Here is a 19,694-nt window from a genome sequence, read left to right on the forward strand (position 1 = left end):
CAGTACCCATCATTTACCCCGATACTCCATTGGCTACCTCAGTGACTCTCCCAGCTGCCTTGATGTCCTCCATAATTTCTGCATTTCGCCCCGGCCCCCCAGGCTGCCTCAATATGCTCCAGTCCCGGCACAGCACCTTAGTGGACCCCAGGCTAACTTGGTATTCCTCTCAAGTCCTTCAGTGTCCTGTAGTTTACCTCAGAGTCCCTGTGGCTTTCTCAGTATCCCCCTCTTGGTTGACTCCATGTTACCCCTGCTGCCAGTGTTCCACAAAGGATGCCTCAGAGCCCCTGCTCCTCCTGCTTGTTGCATGAAAACTAAAAGACTCAGTGACCGATATTGGGGTTCAAACCTCAAGCCAAAAATCACAAAAACAAAGTAGCAGACCACTAGCTCTTTCCACAACCTCAGGCTGAATGGGCTGAGCATGCTGTCTCTCCTGAGCATGGCTGTAGAATCCTGAGACTGAATGTCTTCCTATCCTCAATGTGATTGGAGAATGAAAGCCAACCTACCTCCAGTATACCACCATTCAGCTTTGATGTTGCCTTTCCAGTTACCTCAATGCCATAGTATCTTGCCTGCCACAGCTGGGAAAGAGCTGGGTCCAGGGGACTTGGGGAGGTGGCAGGTACTGTAGGGTGTCAGCATCAAGGTCTCAAGGGACCCACCTGGCCAGTCCCCAAAACAAGGCCACTCCTGGCTTAGCAGATAGACCCAATCGTGAATCAGCAGATCCTTGAACTCAGGATCACCCCAGTTGTTCACAGACCAACACACTAACCCAATCACAGCTCCTGTGCTAGCACTAAGAAGGTGGTCAGATCATTAAGAGGTCAGTGGAACCTTCCCATTATTGACTAGGGGGTACACACACAGTGACTGGCAGAAAAGTCTATGAACAGTAGTTGTCCACTCTATGTCATGGCATCATCAGACTAGCCCATTACAGATCACAAGGTCCACAGTGACTGACTAGTCAGTCTGCAAATAGTAGGTTGTCCACACCTTTTGTAAGTAGTGCAGCCTAGTCTTGAGTTATCATATGAATGACTATCCAATGAGTGTCCCAAGCAAAGCCTGTGTATTTGAGTGGCTTGCAAGCTCTTTTCTCTTTTGTTATGCTGTTGATTCTTTTGGTGGTCTTTTGGTTTCACTTCATCAGTCAAGCATGCAACAGTAGTAATTTTCCCTGGAAATTCTGTTCTTTACTATAAGATTCAGCAGAGGGCTAATACTTCTCAAATTTCTTATCTGGAAGTACTAACTGTAACACCTAATACAGGGGACTTTTCTGACTTAATAGAGGCAGTTAAAATTAACGGATGCTGCTTTCATAATTGTTCTAAGGAAAAGGTAGATAGCACCACCTTGTGGAGAAAATGAATCATGAACCAGTAGTGGTTAGGAAGTAGGAGGAAACAACACCGGTAACATTAACCATGTCTCAGTGCTCAGAAGATTATGGTGATGCATATATAGAAAAGGGGAAAAGTATCAGGGATTCACATAGTGGCAACTGTTGAGAGTAAGTTCCCTGAATACTAAGCATATACAATCAATAGTAGGATCTGGGCAGTCACCCAAAGTTCTTTTGTGATGTTGGGGTACCCATCTTCAGCCCATAGGCCAGTGTATCTGGCAGATTTCTCAGCAAAGCAGGAAATTTTAAACTATCTGCCTGCATTGGCAGTTTGTCAGTCATTTTCCTATGTCATGCAGAATGTCTGGCAGACTCTTTCATGAAGCAGGAACCCTTTAGGACTGTCATATCAAGTTTAGCAGTCACTTTCCTAAGGGTCCTGCATGTCCAGTCTATCAAACAGTAAAGGAAAGAGCGGTTTCTTGCCCAAATGGCTAATCTTACCATGTTGAAAGCAAACTCCGTAATGAGTTTCTTTGATGTCCATCTTGCTCTCAGACATAATTGGTGTACCAGGAGTAGTTGTGTCTCACTATCATGAAAAACTCTAAACCATTTAAATGCCATATATTCTGTAGGTCTTTGAAAGGTTTGAAGAATATCTATCCATCTTAAATACATCTCTGTGTAGCTAGAAAACCTAACTAACCTAACTTTAAGTTCTGACTATTATAGGTGACTATATATAATCTGTATTAAATTATGCATTACATTTTAAAAGATCAGTATAAACACAATACTTAAACACAAAACTGACCTTAAATTTGTATCAATAAATGAAAATCCATACCAATACAAAGTACTCATTTCTATACCATAATCTCCCTTTTACCTTTAAAAAGAGATTGGTTGTGACCATTAACCAATTATAACCAACCCCATTTAAATGAAAACAAAAATTTATGAACAATATTTGGAAATTTGGTCATTGTTCATCCCAAACTGCTTCCTGCTGGTTGGGGGCGCTGTCTATACCATGGGGATCATGACTAAATACAGAAACCTGGCCAGGTTCTTGTTTTTGTAGTCTGCACAGCTGCATTGTCCCAGCTGTTTCAGATGCTGGACTGCCTGGGACACTGCTTCAGGGGGTCTTGCTTCATCAAACCATACTAGTCTGGAAGGAACCCACAGCTCCTCATTTTCTGTGGAGATAAATGCATAAATCCTTTTCCCAAGTAAACCGTCCTTAAATTTAAATTTAGAAGTCAAAGCATTTTCAAAATATGTGAATTGGATTAAATCAGCAACATTGATAATTTAATATCTTTTAGCAGTTGTTGCTCCTTCCACAGCAATTAAACAATTCAAAGACAACACAATAGCATACAGTATCCAGACTCTCTGTGTATTTTCCATCTTTATGTGGCTTTTTTTATTTTCATTTATTTGTTTTTTCTCTTAGGGTTTCTCTGTGGAAATCAGCCTGCCTCTGCCTCTGGAGTGCTGGGATTAAAGGCGTGTGCCATCACACCCAGTTACTCTCTCTCTCTCTCTCTCTCTCTCTCTCTCTCTCTGTATTACAACTATCTTGTTTCTTTTTCTCTCCCAAGCCTAAGTATATTTTAAACACATTATAAATCTTTTAGAGGTTTTACTTCATATGAATCTGACTTTACTGTAAATTTTTATGTTTTTTTTTGGGTCACGTATCTTTTATCTGCTAAACAACATTGCTAAAATTAATGCTGAGGCTGTTTTAACTGCTGTCTTTACAAAATGGCAGGTGTAAGTTTACTTCCAGCACTGGCCGTTAAAGTCCCTGCTTGTCTCTAGCAAACAGAGCCCATCTGAGAAAATGCTGCTACCAAGAAGACACGCTTCTCTCATTTCTTCTGTTTTTTAAAAATCCCTTTTTAAGCTTTCGTTAAGTGGAAATTTGTGCTGCACTTTGAGGGCACCAACCAGCTTGTAATTTTATTATACATTCTAAACTATTAAACATTTGTTATCTCAATACAAAGAAGACACAAGAACTATTTTTATGTATCTGAAAAGATTCCATGTTAATATTCCCAAACACATTATGTTATAAATTGATTGTAAAGAATATGTGATATTTCATTTGAAAAATATGTAACATGATATTGGAATTGAGATGACTGCTCAGAGGACAAAGCATCACTTTTCTTGGGGATCTGGCCACTAGTAGGTTGCCCATGATCCAGGGGATGGCTTCACATCCATGCACTAATTGGTCAACACCAATTGTACTCAGGGGATTGTTACTACTAAGAAGACATAAAGTCGCTGGGCGGTGGTGGCACATGCCTTTAATCCCAGCACTCGGGAGGCAGAGGCAGGCAGATCTCTGTGAGTTCACCTCCAAAACAATACAGAGAAACCCTGTCTCGTAAAAACAAAACAAAACAAAACAAAAAAAGAAGACATAAAGTCAGGAAGGACACAGGTTGGAGATCCTGGGGGGTGGTGCAGGATAAATACGATTTAAAAAATACATTAAAACTATTTACAAATTTTTCAAAAAATAAATGACAAAATAAAAAAGTTTTAACCAGGAGGAACATAATCTAACTGTTAATTTTGTTTTTTATACTAACAATAATCTAGAACATAAAATCCTTCTTGCCAAATTGCCTGATGCCCTCTTTAAATCTTTATTCCTCAGAGTGTAAATGAATGGGTTGAGTGTAGGAGTCACCACATCATAGAAGAGAGCCATGAGCTTCTGTTGGTCCCTTGAGATAGAGGAGGGAGGCCAAAGATGCATACTAATTCCTGGGACATAAAATAAGGAAGCTACTATAAGGTGAGAGGAACATGCACCAAAGGCCTTTGTCCTGCCCTCAGAAGGCTTCATCCTAAGTATAGCACATCCAATACTAATATAGGAAGCAAGTATTAAGCATAAAGGAACAGCCAGTACAAAAATGAATGCCACGGAAAGTGCCAGCTCATTTGTATCTTTTCCACACCAAGCAGTCTTTATCAGAACTGGAATTTCACATAGTTAGTGAACCAGTGTATTGATGCCACATAGTGGCAACTGTAAAGTAAGTGTGGCTTCTGAGATCCCATAGGCAATTTCACAGAGCCACATGATGTATACTAACAGAATGCCATACACATTGATTCATGATTAGGGAATATTGCAGAGGTCTGCAAGTGGCCACATAGCCATCAAAAGACATAATGGTGAGAAGAAGACACTTTGTGCCCCCCATTGTACTAAGTAAGTAAAGTTGAAGTGCACACCCTACATAGCTGATGGTCTTTCTGGAGCTTCTCAGGTTAAACACCATCTGGAGCACATGTCCAGAAAGGAGAGGTTGGTGAGAAAGAAGTACATCAGGCTGTGGAGATGGGATTCTAAGATGGATACTGAAAGACCTCGGCATCAAAGTGCCAGGCACTGAACCGAACCCTCTGCCCAAGAACCGGGGCCAGACCACTGGCTGCAAATGCAAGAGGTGACTTATTGAGTACACAGGTGCCTGCGGATGCTACTGCAATTCGAGTGCAGAGCATACCGGGCTTTCAGGGAGTACAATATTTATAGAGTTTCAATGGTTACATAAGTAACAGGCATTTCATTGGCTCATCTTGGGGGCAGGGGTAGTTCCCACGGACTAAGTTTCCTGGTATTACTTTATGAAAGACCCAGGCACGCTTCAGCAATTATTATCCGGGTGCCATGACTGCTATAGTGATCACAGACATCCTGTTTTGAGGGTGAGACACCTGGTCTGGGTTTCTTTCATTAGGCAACGGCCTGGCCTTACTTTTCTTTTCCTAGGGGGTCCTGGGTAGGGGTCTTTCATTCCCCCCTTGTTCTTGTACATAGGTAGAATCTTTTACCTATTGTCCAGCCCTCTCTACTTAAGGTTTACTTATGGTTCCATCTGTTTGAGGGCATGGTATTGTTGAGTTAGGACTAAGGCTTGAATTATTGTTTGTGAATGTATGAAAGTTCCCAGCAAGCTTAGGGCCCAAAGGTTGGGAGGCCCATAAGAGTAGAGACTAGTGCAGCGAACCAGGGGGATTTGTTAAACCAACCCTCATACCAGTAATGTTGGGATTTAAATTTTTTCTGACGAACAGTGAGCCTCTCCTTGAGTTTATCCAGAGTTTTGGTTACTACACCAGTCTTGTCTGCATAAAAACAACATTCCTCTTTGAGAGTGGCATATATGTCTCCCTCTCTTATTATACTATTCCCTATGTAAGGGAATTTTTTTCTTTTGACTTTGCACCTCAACCAAGGGAAAGAGGGTGATGTATTCTTTTTCATGCTACTTCTTGCTGACTTTGGGATGAAGTTAGGGGACCCAAGAAGGCTGAAATGCAAGTCAAAAGCAAAAAGGGAATTCAAGCAATGGAGTATCTATCCAGGAGCAGCTGATTGGCAGACTGTGTTGAAGAGACAGGGGGTGTCCACATCAGCTGAACTGGTTCACATCCACAACAAGTCTAGGGCTTGCAGTCTTTAGGAGCAGGCTGTGGTCAGCAACTGATGTTCAGATGTGTTTGCCAGAAGTGGAAACCTGTTTAAGACATGTTTAAAACTGGGAACAGAAGTTAAAACTTATGTATTTAATTGGAACTCTTTAGACCCATAGTATTAGTGATCAGGAAGGTCAGGAATCCCATGACCAGGAGAGAAAAATCTCATTCTCAGGAACAGACAGGTGGGATAACTGGCTGTACTTATTTGGAGTCCTCTTTGACCTGTGAGAAGTGGATTCAAGCTGTATGACTTTTTTTTTTTTTTTTTTTTTTTGGTTTTTCGAGACAAGGTTTCTCTGTGGCTTTGGAAGCTGTCCTGGAACTCACTTTGTAGACCAGGCTGGCCTCGAACTCACAGAGATCCGCCTGCCTCTGCCTCCCGAGTGCTGGGATTAAAGGCGTGCGCCACCAACGCCCGGCCTCAAGCTGTATGACTTTTGATCCCCTGAAGCCTATATAAATTTTGTTATACAAAAAGACATAAAGGTTATACATTAGCATTACAATTGGTACTGAAATCTACATTTAGAAAAAGCAGATATCTGGGTATCTGTATTTTGTGTCCTAGCAGAAACTACAGATTTGGGCTAGTAATGTACATTTGTCTTCTGTCCAGGGAGCCAAGTATGAATTGGACAGAGGTATCTTTGGCCTGATGAAAAGCCCTTTAAGTTTATACTTAAATGACAACCAAAATAAACTTAAAAACCTTGAGCTTGTGATTGAACAAGTATTTACTTCCTTTGGTCCTTATTGAGACATTTTTTTTTCCGAGACAGGGTTTCTTTGTGGCTTTGGAGGTTGACCTAGAACTCGCTTGGTAGTCCAGGCTGGTCTCGAACTCACAGAGATCCACCTGCCTCTGCCTCCCGAGTGCTGGGATTAAAGGTGTGCGCCACCAACGCCCGGCCTTTATTGAGACATATTAAGGCTTGATTTTTACATAAATAAAATGAGCTACCAAGCTGACTATAGTCTTGTGGATTTGGCTGCCTGATGTCAAGCTGACAACCTTTAATACTTTTAGAGATCTGAGAAGGATAAATTTTATACAGTCTCCAAATCTATTAAAAAGTGTCAGGTACCAGTCCATATACAGCCATAACCAAGTCTCCTCTATTAGCACTGGAGGCACAAGTATCAGGAACAGCATCAATCTCTACCAGGCCTGTAAGGTGAGTTTTCTTTCTCTCTGTGGAAGAGGGACATGGAAAAGACTAACCTTGTTTTGTCTCAGCAAAAGGGGTGCAATCAATTTTCCAGTGTCCTGCAGATTCGTCCACATTCTGGGCCAGGTCCTAGCAGCAGCAGGTGTCACCTTTGAGCATCTTGCTCACTGGTCAGCGTCAACACAATCCAGGTGTAGGCACCGGGGTGCCTTGTAATCTTCTTTGTAGACTTTGGGTCACTGTTAGGATCTGGCAATCTATCTGATATTATAAACTTTTAAATTAACATTTTAAATGCCATGTTCTTCAGGTCTCTGAAGTATTAGAGGTTTGTCTGCCTTAAGCTTAACTGTTGAAAGTATAAACTTTATTAACCTTTATAAAACTAGAACTGTCAGGTTTAGCTTTAAACATTTTAACAGTATAAATATCTTATAATCTTATAAATTGAAAACATTTTAAAAACTGTCTGAAATCCCTTAATGTTTTTTTTTGAAAATTAAAATACATTTTAGGCCTTTAAACCGTTATTATCTGGGTAACTGTTAAATTATAAAACTTAGCATTCCTGTGTATAAAAGCATTAACATTTTAAATCTGAATAAAGACTTGTTGATAGGATGGTACCTCATAACTTTCATGTGATCACCTTTAGTTAAGATGGTGGATCAGGTATCTCTTTTAACTTTAGTAAAATGGCTACCAGCCAGCCATGTGGCCAGCTTGGCATGTGACTGACTGTAAAACGGTGGCGACCTGTACCACTTTTGTTTTAGCTCTATGCTTGTAATAAAACTTAGATTATGACAGAAAATACAGATAGAACTTTTTAACAAAACAAGCATACATAATTTTTGAGAGATCAATTTTTAAAATTTAGCATTTGTAGAAATGAAACATCATAGTAAACAGTTTGCATTTTTCTTTTTTCTTGTAGTTATAACTTTAAGGCCATTTAGTTTCTGTGGAAAGACCGATCTGGCCAAATGGCTTACCTGCTCCAGCCCTGTGTGCTTGAGCAGGGAACTCTGGTGGAGGGAAAAGCTGGCAGATGGCTCCTTTACCAGCACGCCATGTGCGTGGGGCAGAGAGACAGAAAGAGAGAGAGAGAGAGAGACCCCCATCCTCACATCCTGCACACCTCAAAGGCAGGCAGGTGAGGACGGAGCAGCTGCCTCACTGCATGCTCAGGGATAGGAGACCCTGCTGCAGCATGCTCTATACCATGGCACATGGCGGGAGAGACTTTTGCCCAGCATGCCATGTGTTCAGGGCAGCAAGAGAAGACCCCTGACCTGCTCCACGTATATAGGCGGGCAAGAACAGAGACAGAAGGATAAGATGGGCCAGTGACTAGCTAGGCTTGGCCAAAGTCCTCAGCCATAGGACCAACTTATAAAAAGAATTGTTTAGTTACTGAACCTGGGGCATATTAGATACTCAACCAATTGTACACACACATAAAAAAAATTGGCATGCAACAGCTGTCTTAATGTGAAAGTCAACAGGGTTGAAAAATTATTTATCCTGAACATGAAAACCTATTAGCAAATTTAAATTAACTTTACAAAACTTGTTACTTGTAGTTTTCCCCTTGTGAGATTTTTATGAGAACCGCATCATCTAGGAGTAGATGATGATCTGGAGCTGGGACAGGGACCAAGGGTGAAGAAGGGGGGAGGGGAGGAGCCGACGGTTTTCTCCCTGCCTTCGGAGGAGGTAGGAGAGTCACAAACGGGGCTGCCCATGTTGGGGGTCTGTAGCCAAATTTTCCCAAATAGCAATGTATGCTATCTGGTCCAGGTGTCCATGGGGTCCCTTGTCAAAGACCGGATCCTAAACCTGTAAGATAATTTCTAGGTTAAAGGTTCTATCCCGTGGCCAGCCCACATCGAAGTTTGGCCACTCAGATGTGCAGTTTATACTGGTTAGAGGCACGAATCTGCTTCATTCCAGTGATCTAAAGTAAGGCTCAAAGGGGGTGGCTATGGTTTGTCCCATGCTTGAATCAGAAAACTCAAAATACAAAGACAAGTAGACGAACAAGACAAATAACACAATTAAGCAACTCACAACCAGACACGCTGCGCGCTTTCAGCGGAGAACCGAAAGTAAATACTCAGACGGGTCAACAGGAGTAGTGGTCCTGTTTTTCCCTTTTCAGGCCCATGAGCTCCAAACAATTGAGCTCTCCAGATCCCTGGCACGTCTGCCAGGGTGGTGGGGGAGAAGTCTGGGCTCGTCAGCCCCTTCTCAAGCCGCCCTAGTTACTGAATGACTACGTAGCCGACCTGCTAGGAGACAAATCAACATACATACATATAACAAAGAACAAAGCAGACAGGGTGCCGGCTAGCTTACCTCCCGGTGGCACTGGTGGTTCTGGGGCAGAAATCTCGGGGAACCTCCAATGAAAGACCTCGGCATCAAAGTGCCAGGCACTGAACCGAACCCTCTGCCCAAGAACCGGGGCCAGACCACTGGCTGCAAATGCAAGAGGTGATTTATTGAGTACACAGGCGCCTGCGGATGCTACTGCAACTCGAGTGCAGAGCATACCGGGCTTTCAGGGAGTACAATATTTATAGAGTTTCAATGGTTACATAAGTAACAGGCATTTCATTGGCTCATCTTGGGGGCAGGGGTAGTTCCCACGGACTAAGTTTCCTGGTATTACTTTATGAAAGACCCAGGCACGCTTCAGCAATTATTATCCGGGTGCCATGACTGCTATAGTGATCACAGACATCCTGTTTTGAGGGTGAGACACCTGGTCTGGGTTTCTTTCATTAGGCAACGGCCTGGCCTTACTTTTCTTTTCCTAGGGGGTCCTGGGTAGGGGTCTTTCAATACCAGAATGATGGCAATGTTACCCATTGTGGCTTAGAGGGTATGTTACCAGAAGAATAATGAAGACAGGGAGCTCCAGCCAAGGATGATTGGTAAAGCCAAGACAAATGAACTCTTCAGGGTGGGCTGCATTAATGACTACCATTCTCTTCAATTATAATAACAAAGTAGCAGAGAGAGGGGTGAGGGAGAAGAGAGAAATTGTTTTGAGAAATGACAAGGGATAGAGGTTGCCTGGGCCTGAAAACTGAAGTGCTTCCTTTACAAACCAATGCTACAGGTGTTATTTAAATAGTCAAGTAGGTTATAAATAATAGGATAAGGAGAAAGAAGCATTAAGATGATTTCATCCATCAGAAAATCATCAGTAGAATAACTATTTCTTCCAGAAGTAAGAAAAGTGGTGTTAAACAATGTATCTGAGCTATCTAAAAATCATAAACGTGAATTCTTTTTAAATGTTATATGCATTGTCATGTATGTGTGAATGAGTTGGATGAGTGTGGGTATCTTTGAGTCACAGAATGCATATGGAATGTGTGGTCAGAGGGACAACTCCTGGGAGTGGGTTATCACTTGCTACCTGGGTTCTAGGAATCAAACTCAGGCAGTCAGTCTTAGGCAACAAGGACTTTTACCATCTGAGTCATCTTACTACCCCCAAATGTAACTTCTATAACACTATTATTCAACAATATAATCATTGACATTAAACAACAATTATATTGTTTTCTTCATGTTCAAGTATTTATTGTATTTTTTCTTGTGTAACTGATTAGACATTGAAATAATTGAAAACCATATTTAATTTGAGCTAATTCATCTTAGGCATTTTTGTATTTAATGAGTGTACCACTCTGTCTTAAAAATGCATTCATACACTTAGAAAAGTCATACTAACTATAACTATAGATTAATTTATGAACATAAAGTAATTTTACAACTGTCAGGAGAAAAGTCAGACTCAGACTTGCAAGTTGCTTTACATTATATATACCCAATCCCTACTCCACTCTCCAGGGAGGGTGAGGCCCTTCATGGACATCTACAAAGTCTGTCATATTATCCTGGTTAGGGCCTAGGCCCTCCTCCATGTGTCCAGGCTGAGAGAGCATCCTGGGATGGTTTTTAAGCAGACAATTTACATAGCTTTATTCTTGTTGAATTAGCAGAAAATGTTCCTAGGGACAGAGTTCTTTGTGGATTTACTTCTTATGTGCAGTTAACTATCTCCTTAGTTGGGTTGTAAGCAATTCTCTTCTTAGATATGGTTTAAGATAATTTTCACATCTCCAATTATTAGGTGTGCTTTAAAAGAAACTCATTAAATTTTCTAATTAACTATATTATTTGATATTTAATTCATTCTGTAAAAATTTTCCTCTGGTGGTTTAAATCAATGTGTCTTCACCCCAGATAGGTACTGATGACAGACCAAAGAAAAGATTCCACCAAAGTCTAGCTTTAGAGTACCAGTGTGATTATTGGAGTTACAGGTTACAGAAGCATGGGTGGCCCAATAGTATTTGCATCATTAGAAAGCCTACCCCAAGAATGGATGTCAGGTGCGTGACTTTTGGGAAGCCCCATACGTCTCAGGTTGGCTATTCAGAGCTTTTCTTCTCAATAGCAGTTGTTGCTTCTATAACTTTTGAGAGACCTTGTGAATTGTGTTAGTTTCAGGGACTTCCTGAGATTTTCAAGTTTTTTACTTCCTAGAACTTAGGGAACCTCCCTCTAAGGAGTTGATCTTTCATTTTTCAAGGACATTGCTATACATCATTCATTTATTGATTAGAGAATGTATGCAAGTATTTATTTTGTTTTTGGAAAATAATAATTTCTAACAATTGGGGATTGTGGTGGTTTGAATAAAATATATTCCCATAGATGCATGTGTTTGAACACTTGGTTTCCCAGCTGGTGGCTCTGTTTGGGGGAGGTTATGGAATTAACTAATCAGGAATATAGTGTGACATTTCGTTTATTTACATATTACGGTTTGGCAAGTTGAAACTCCCAAATATTTATCACTCCCTCATAATGAGTACATTCAAAGTCTCTTTTGAACAATATGATACAATTACTTCCAAGTATAATCAACTTATATATAAAGTAATATTAACAATATTCTTCCTAGGTAATCATAATTTTACAACCATCTATTTATATCCTGTAGACTCTATCCTTCCCTTCTATAGACTATCTATTCACTGATTATTTCCTTTGTTCTATAGAAACTTTTCACACTAAAAGAGTCAAGTTTGACTCAATTTATCCCTTGTTACCTATGCATTTATATTCTTGTACAAACAATCATTGCCCAAACTAATGTCATACACTGTTCTCCCCATTTTTCCTATTAACTTTAGAGTCTTTACATTTAAGTGTTTTAATTCCTTTCAAATCTGTTTCATTTTGATGGAATTCTGAAATCTTACCTTAATTCTCTAATGCAGGCACCCTGTTTCCCTAATCTGTTATTTAAGATCATGTCCTGAAAAAAATGGGATTTTGAATTTACCAAAACTAAGTTTTTGTAATATGTCTTCCCTTATGTCTAATGGTATTTTCTTCATATATTTGGATGATTCAGTGATGGTTTCTTATAAATATATGATTCCTATAATGTGTATTAACTGACACTTTTATCAATATATAGTGATTTTCTTCATTGCTTCTTACAGGTTTTCCCCCATATAACAAAATACATCCCCTAAAATATAAATCATGGACCAGTAATGCATTTAAACTAAATATGATACTTCAAAATATCTCTACAAAATACTGTACAGATCACATGTACTTAATAATAAAATTTTATATTATTTAATTTTTTTGTTATTGGCATAAAGACCATGACCAAAGGCAACTTGATGACAAAAAGTTTTGCTTGGCTTAAACATTCCAATTATAATTCATCACTGAAGGAGGACAAAGCAGGATCTCAAGCACAGCAGGAGCCTGAAGGCAGAAATTGAAGTAGAGACCATGGAAGCATGTTGCTTCCCAGGACTTGATCATCCTGCTTTCTTATATAAACAATCACAACCTGCCTAGAGGTGGTACTGCCCTCGGTGGTTTCAGCTCTCCTACATCAATCATTAATGAAGAAAATGTCTCATAGGCTTGCTTTCAGGCCAATCTGATGAGGCTGTTTTCTCAAATGAAGGTCATCCCTAGATGACCTTGGCTTGTGTCAAGCTGACAAAAAAAATGAACTAGAACAACTATCTGAAATTAGAAACTTTATTATTAAGTGAGGAATAGTTTTGGAAAGAGCAGGGCATTTGAACATCACATTTTCAGTTCTTAAGAAAATATTATTTTTTGTCTGTGTGTGCATGTAGTGTATTGCTTCTCGTGCATGTTGTAGGCAGTTATAGCACGATGTTGTATTTGCAAGTAGAACAACAAATTTGGAGAGTCACTTCTCTTTTTCATATTTATGTGTGTTAATGAGAAAACTCCTTTACCTACTGAACCATACCACTGGCCACGAACATCAGATTTTTATGCGAATAAAATCTTCTTATACCTTCTCAGTATATTTGATGTGATTTTTTCATTTGTTTTTGAGACAAGACCTTGTTTAAAGACAGCTTTACCCAGGATAACCCTGAACTCACGCTTAGGGACCTGCCTTCAGCAGGTCAGGTATAGACAAGGAGGTATAGAGTCTATGAACTATTGGACAGGTACACAGACACACATGAGAACTTTATCCGACAGCCACAGCTTAATTCTTCATTTTATTTTTTTCTGTCTTTTTTCTAGTTGTTTTCCTTCTATATCTTTCCTATTGTTTACCTTCTAATTCTTCCTTGATGTTTTCCTTTTACCTCTTCTCTGATGTTTTCCTCCTAATCTTTTATTTTTGCTTATCCCTTTTAAATTTTCCTAAGACAATAAACTAGTAACTATGTTAAGTAATAAAGGTAAATAATAAGCTCTAAGTTTGTTATGTCTAAGTCAATTATTGCAAAGTCATACTGAATAAAATAGCATCAATTGGCTTCAAGTCAGTGTTACCTCCAAAACATTTCTTTACTCCTGAACTGTGATTCATGTAGTTTCATAATGGTCTTAGGGAGAAACACACTATGCTTAATCATAACTTTATCCAAGCTCAGAGTGTGGTCATGCTTTTAAAGAAATTTTGCTTATTAATTGGGATAAGTGATGTTTAAATAATGAATTTCTCACTAAATATTAAGTTGTACAGAGATAAAACATGAGTAAACTTTTAATTCTTCTTTTAAACATAACTAGTATGAGTCTTGAATCAATAAGGAAAAAGGAAGTGACATTATTAATGAAGTACAGCCTAGAAACACTTTTGAGAATAAACTCAGAAATTTATTTATTCTGTATTTTCACAAATTGGTACATATTTGTTCATCCAGATTAATTACAAAATGATTATACAACTTATTATATGATTTCTATCATATGACTTGATTATAAAAATGCTAAAAATGAGACAAATCTGACAAGGACATATTCTGTGAACCTAGAATATATGACAATTATTAGAGAAACCAACATAAAATTACTACAATCATTAAGCTATTTCATTTGATATCAGTGAACTTTTACTTTGAACAGAAAATATTTCTCAACAGCTTTTTAAAGGCTCCCTTTACATCTTTGTTCCTTAGGGTATAGATGAAGGGATTCAGTGTAGGAGTTATATATAACTGCATAAAAGAGAGCCATGAACTTGGGTTGATCTCTTGTGATAGATGAAGAAGGCTGAAAGTACATGCTAATGGCTGGACCATAAAATAAGGAAACTACGAGATGAGAGGAACATGTCCCAAATGTCGTTTTTCCTTCCTTCAGAAGATTTAATTCTCAGTACTGCAATCCAATATTATCATAAGAAGCAAGAATTAAGCACAGAGGAACAGTATAAAAATTCTTACCACAGAAAGTGCCAGCTTATTAGCTTCCTTTTCACCACAGGCAGTCTTTATGAGAACTGGAATCTCACACAGTAAGTGTGTGGAAATTGTAATGTAAGTGTAGCCTCTGAAAAAGCAAAGATCACTCCAGTTAGCCACATAATAGACACTAACAAGACACAGACTTGATGATTCTTGATGAGGTGTAGTGGAGAGGTCTGCAGATAGCCACATAGCGATCAAAGGACATAATAGCCAAAAGCAGACATTCTATGCTTCCCATTATGTGGAAGACATAAAGTTGAATGACACATCCAAAGTAACTGATGATCTTTCTAGAGCTTCCAAGATTAAACAACATCTGAGGCACAATGCTTGTGCACACATCTAGAAAGGAGAGATTTGTGAGGAAGGTATACATGGGGCTGTGGAAATGAGGTTCTAAGGTGGATACCAGAATGATGACAATGTTCCCTATCAAGGCCATGGGGTACGATATCAGAAGAATAATGAGGAGGAGTTCCAGCCAAGGATGGTCAGCAAAGTCCAGTAGAATGAATTCTTCTGGATAGCTTTCATTATCCTTTGATTTCTTTTACCTACAGTTTAAAAGTGCCATGTCAATGTAAATGAATAGGTACAAAGAACAAAGAACAATTATTTAAAACTGAGAGAAGTGCCAGTCACATAAAAAGAAAACCCATAAGGGCTGGAGAAATAGCTCAGTGGTTAAGAGCACTGACTGTTCTTCCAGAGGACTTGGGTTCAATTCCCAGCACCCATATGACAGGTCACAACTGTCTATAACTCCAGTTCCAGGGGATCTGACACCCTTGATACATGTAGGCAAAATACCAACGTGCATAAAATAAATAAATATTTAAAAAAGAAAAACCCATAAGAATAACAGTAGTTTTGTTGTTGTTGTTGTTGTTGGGATCTGGAGCGATGGCTCAGTAGTTAAGAGTGCTTACCATTCTTCTAGAAGACCCAACCTGGCTTCCCAGTACCTATAATGAGTGACACACAACTACCTGTAACTCCAGCTCCAGGAAATCCAATGCCCATTTATGTACTTGTGCACATATTTCCCACACAGAAACACACATATGCAGAGATTAAAACATACATTTTTGAAAGACTAACTCTAACTTTAACCGCATAAACTCTGAAAATCAAGAAAGTATGGGATGATTGGCTTCAATTCCTTAATGAAAATTTCTGTCAAACTAGATTACTGTGTCTAGAAAAGCTATTCTTCATAACTAAAATACAAAGTCTTTAAAATTTTGTGATGAACACTAAAAGAATATCTGATCATGAAGCCAGTGCTACAGAAGATTCTTTTAAGAATTCTACTCACAGATTACATACATATATACATAAATACATACATACACACACACATACATACCACTGTGAGTACACAGAAAATAATGAATCTCAGTAGTAAAATAATAAATGCTGATATAAAGATTACAGAAACCAAACATTACACAATGAAAATATGATAGGAAGTTGTACATACCTTTAAGAATTAACGAGGAGTTGATAATCACAATCTCCAATTAAAAGGCAGACACTAGCAGACTGAAGCAAAATATAAGAAACAATTGTTTGCTGTGTATAAGAAACACATCTCATATGCAAAGGCAAACAGAATGAAAGTGACTTTACAAGAAGATGGACCCTAAAAGCAAGCAGTGATTAAAAAAGATACTCTTCGCCTTTAATCCCAGCACTTGGGAGGCAGAGGCAGGTGGATCTCTGTGAGTTAGAGGCCAGCCTGGTCTACAAGAGCTAGTTCCAGGACAGCCTCCAAAGCCACAGACAAACCCTGTCTCGAAAAACCAAAAAAAAAAAGATACTCTTGTATTAATAAAGGGAACAATACAACAGGAGTGTCAAAGATCATAAGCAATGAATCATATATACAAAATGTTAGCATGCCCAATTTCATTAAGGAGTACTTAACCAAAAGAAATGAATAGATTCTAACATGATGACAGTAGGCAACTTTGATGCTACATTCTCAATAACATATGGGCCATTCAGACAAAACAAAACAAAAACAAATGAAAACACCACTAAGAACACATCAAAATTGAATCAACCAGGGGAAAATAGAAGTTAAGGAAATGTTCTACTGAACAGTCACAGGATAAATACTCTTCTCATCTTCTCAACAACACCTGGTGATTTTGTAAAATAAAGCATATTTTAGGATATAAAGCATGTCTTAATAACTTCAAAAATTTGAACTAATCCATTATATCTTATCAAATTATAATGGAATATAATATAGAGCAACAGAAATAGAAACTGTAGAAATTATACAAATGCATGGCAATTAAACAACATATATTTAAATGATGAATGTTATCATGGAAGAAATTAGTAATAAAAGTAATTTTTTCAAAGTTACAGGTAAATACAAATACAGTATAACATTAGCCTGAGGGACAGAATGAAAGCTGTTATGAGATTATAGCTGTTTTAAACACCCTATAATTTAAACACATATATTTAATTACTTTTAAACAAATACAAACAGGCTCCAAGTAAATTATCTATTAAGGTACATGAAGGGTTTAAGAAAATAAGAACTACTCATATCAAAATTATTAGAAAACAATAATAATAATAATTAGTCCTTTTTCCATTCCTTCCCTTCTCTTAAATAGATACACTTGTGTGTAACCATGTACGTGCACAGGCGTGTGAAGGTGGAGGGCAAAAGTTGATGTAGGAAATCATATTATTTTTTCATCTTTCTCATTGAAGGATGGTATCTCAATCAAACTTAGAGCTAGTCAATATTCCTAGTCAGCTTTTTCTCATTTCCAAACTAGAATTAGAGTTGGATACCACATGTACCTGGAATTCCCTTCACCCTCTTATTAGATTGTCTATGCAAAAATAGCAAGTTCAGTGAAAAGAGAAGCAAGGAAGACAACAATATTTACAGTAGACTCTAAGAATACATAGACAATAATTTAATCAAAGAAATGAAAGACCTTTACAATACAAACTTCGATTGGTGAAGAAAGAAACTTTAGAAAACAGTAAAAGACAGAAAGAATTTTCATGTTTGTTGAATCAGCAGGATTTATGATATTAAGTGGCTTGTCACCAAAACCAATATACAAATTCAACTTCTTTGAAGTACACTGGTTGGTTTAATTCTGTAGTTTTCTTTATTATCCAATGTCTCTCTGCAGCTGTTGTTCCATTCTCATTTGCATTCAGAAAATTCAAAGCTAATAAGGCACTATGCAATCTATTTGGGGGTTTCTTTGTTATCCCTTCCAGTTTATTTAGCATATCCTTTAGAGTTCTATTTGATCTTTCTATAACTGCCTGCCCTGTAGGATTATGTGGCATACACATAATATACTTGATATTATAGTGAGCAAAAAATTGTTTCATTTTCTTAGAGACATATGCTGGAATACTGTGTGTTTTTATTTGTTTAGGTATACCCACAACAGCCATAACTTCTGGCAAATGTGTAATTACTGAATCAGCCTTTTCTGAACTCAAAGCAGTTGCCCACTGAAACCCTGAATAGGTGTCAATTGTGTGGTCTACAGATTTTCATTTTCCAAATTCTACAAAATGGAACACATCCTCCTGCCAGATTTCATTTATTTGTGTACACTTTGTGTTACTTCCTGCAGGTAGGGGAATTTTGGTTATATAAATAACAAGTTGGACATTTCCTTATAATTCTTATTCAAACCACCCCAGAAGAATAAGAATGACCCTAGTCACAAAAATAGGAGAATTTCTGTATCCTCTCCTCTGCTAAAGGTTATTGAATCATCCATACAGACTCATTTGGTTCTCAGGCCATGATGCTGGCTTTGGACATTTTCTGCCATCCGGCTCTAGGGGCCAGCTGTGGGAGGTACAGCTCTCCAAACTTTCCTGTTAAGACACTGTCTGACCTACTGTCCTTTTTGACTGTATCTAAGCAATTTAGGGAGTTCCTTTTGTTAGGATTCAGGCAATCATAATCAAACTCATATGTGGTCACACCATACAGAACATGCATACAATTTTTATCCCTCCTTTTCCTTAGGCCATGATTGTTTTGTTGAAAGTAAACATCTTTAACTGAAATCTCTTGCAATGCAGCTGCTATAGCTAACCCTTGAGTATATGAGGGTCCAACATCTGAACAAATTTGAATACAATCACAGATATCTGCTTTCTTTCTAAAAGGGCATAAAGCAGTTTCTGCAGGCTGCATTAATTATCATTTTCCATGCAATTGGCTGGGCAGCAGCCATGGGGGCAGCTCCCAAGCTTGTGGGCTTCTAGGCTTGACCTTCCCTTCAGGGACTGGGCAATCATGATGCCTCATCTTACCTTTGCCCTCTGGGCCTGGGTGGACCTACTGCAGGTCATCTGTGGTGGTAGGTAATGATTGTTTTGATTTGTTCTTGGATCCAATTTGCTAGTATTTTATTGAGTATTTTTGCATCAATGTTCATGAGGGATATTGGTCTGAAGTTCCCTTTCTTAATTGAGTCTTTGTGTGGCTTGGGTATCAAAGTTATTGAAGCCTCGTAAAAAGAGTTTGGCAAAGACTCTTCTGCTTCTATTGCATGGAATGCTTTGAGGAGAATTGATATAAGCTGTTCTTTGAATTTCTGGTAGAATTCTGCACTGAAGCCACCTGGCCCTGGGCCTTTTTGTTTTGTTTTGTTTTGTTTTGTTTTTTTTGTTTGGGAGACTTTTGATGACTGCTTCTACTTCCTTAGCTGTTATAGGTCTATTTAAATTGCTTATCTGTTCTTGATTTAATTTTGTCAGGTGACATCTATCCAGGAAGTTTTCCATTTCCTTTAAATTTTTAAATTTTGTGGAGTA

The 19,694-nt window shown here is 38.5% G+C and overlaps 2 pseudogenes; both read right to left on the reverse strand.

Annotated features, from left to right (window-relative positions):
- Window positions 1-3,042: 3,042 nt before the first annotated feature.
- LOC110341583 lies at window positions 3,043-9,936 on the reverse strand (annotated as a pseudogene).
- A 4,472-nt stretch (window positions 9,937-14,408) lies between these two features.
- Window positions 14,409-19,694, reverse strand: part of LOC101842520 — a 24,931-nt pseudogene continuing 19,645 nt past the window's right edge.

Source organism: Mesocricetus auratus, unplaced genomic scaffold (assembly GCF_017639785.1).
Source record: "Mesocricetus auratus isolate SY011 unplaced genomic scaffold, BCM_Maur_2.0 Super-Scaffold_100008, whole genome shotgun sequence".
NCBI lineage: Eukaryota > Metazoa > Chordata > Mammalia > Rodentia > Cricetidae > Mesocricetus > Mesocricetus auratus.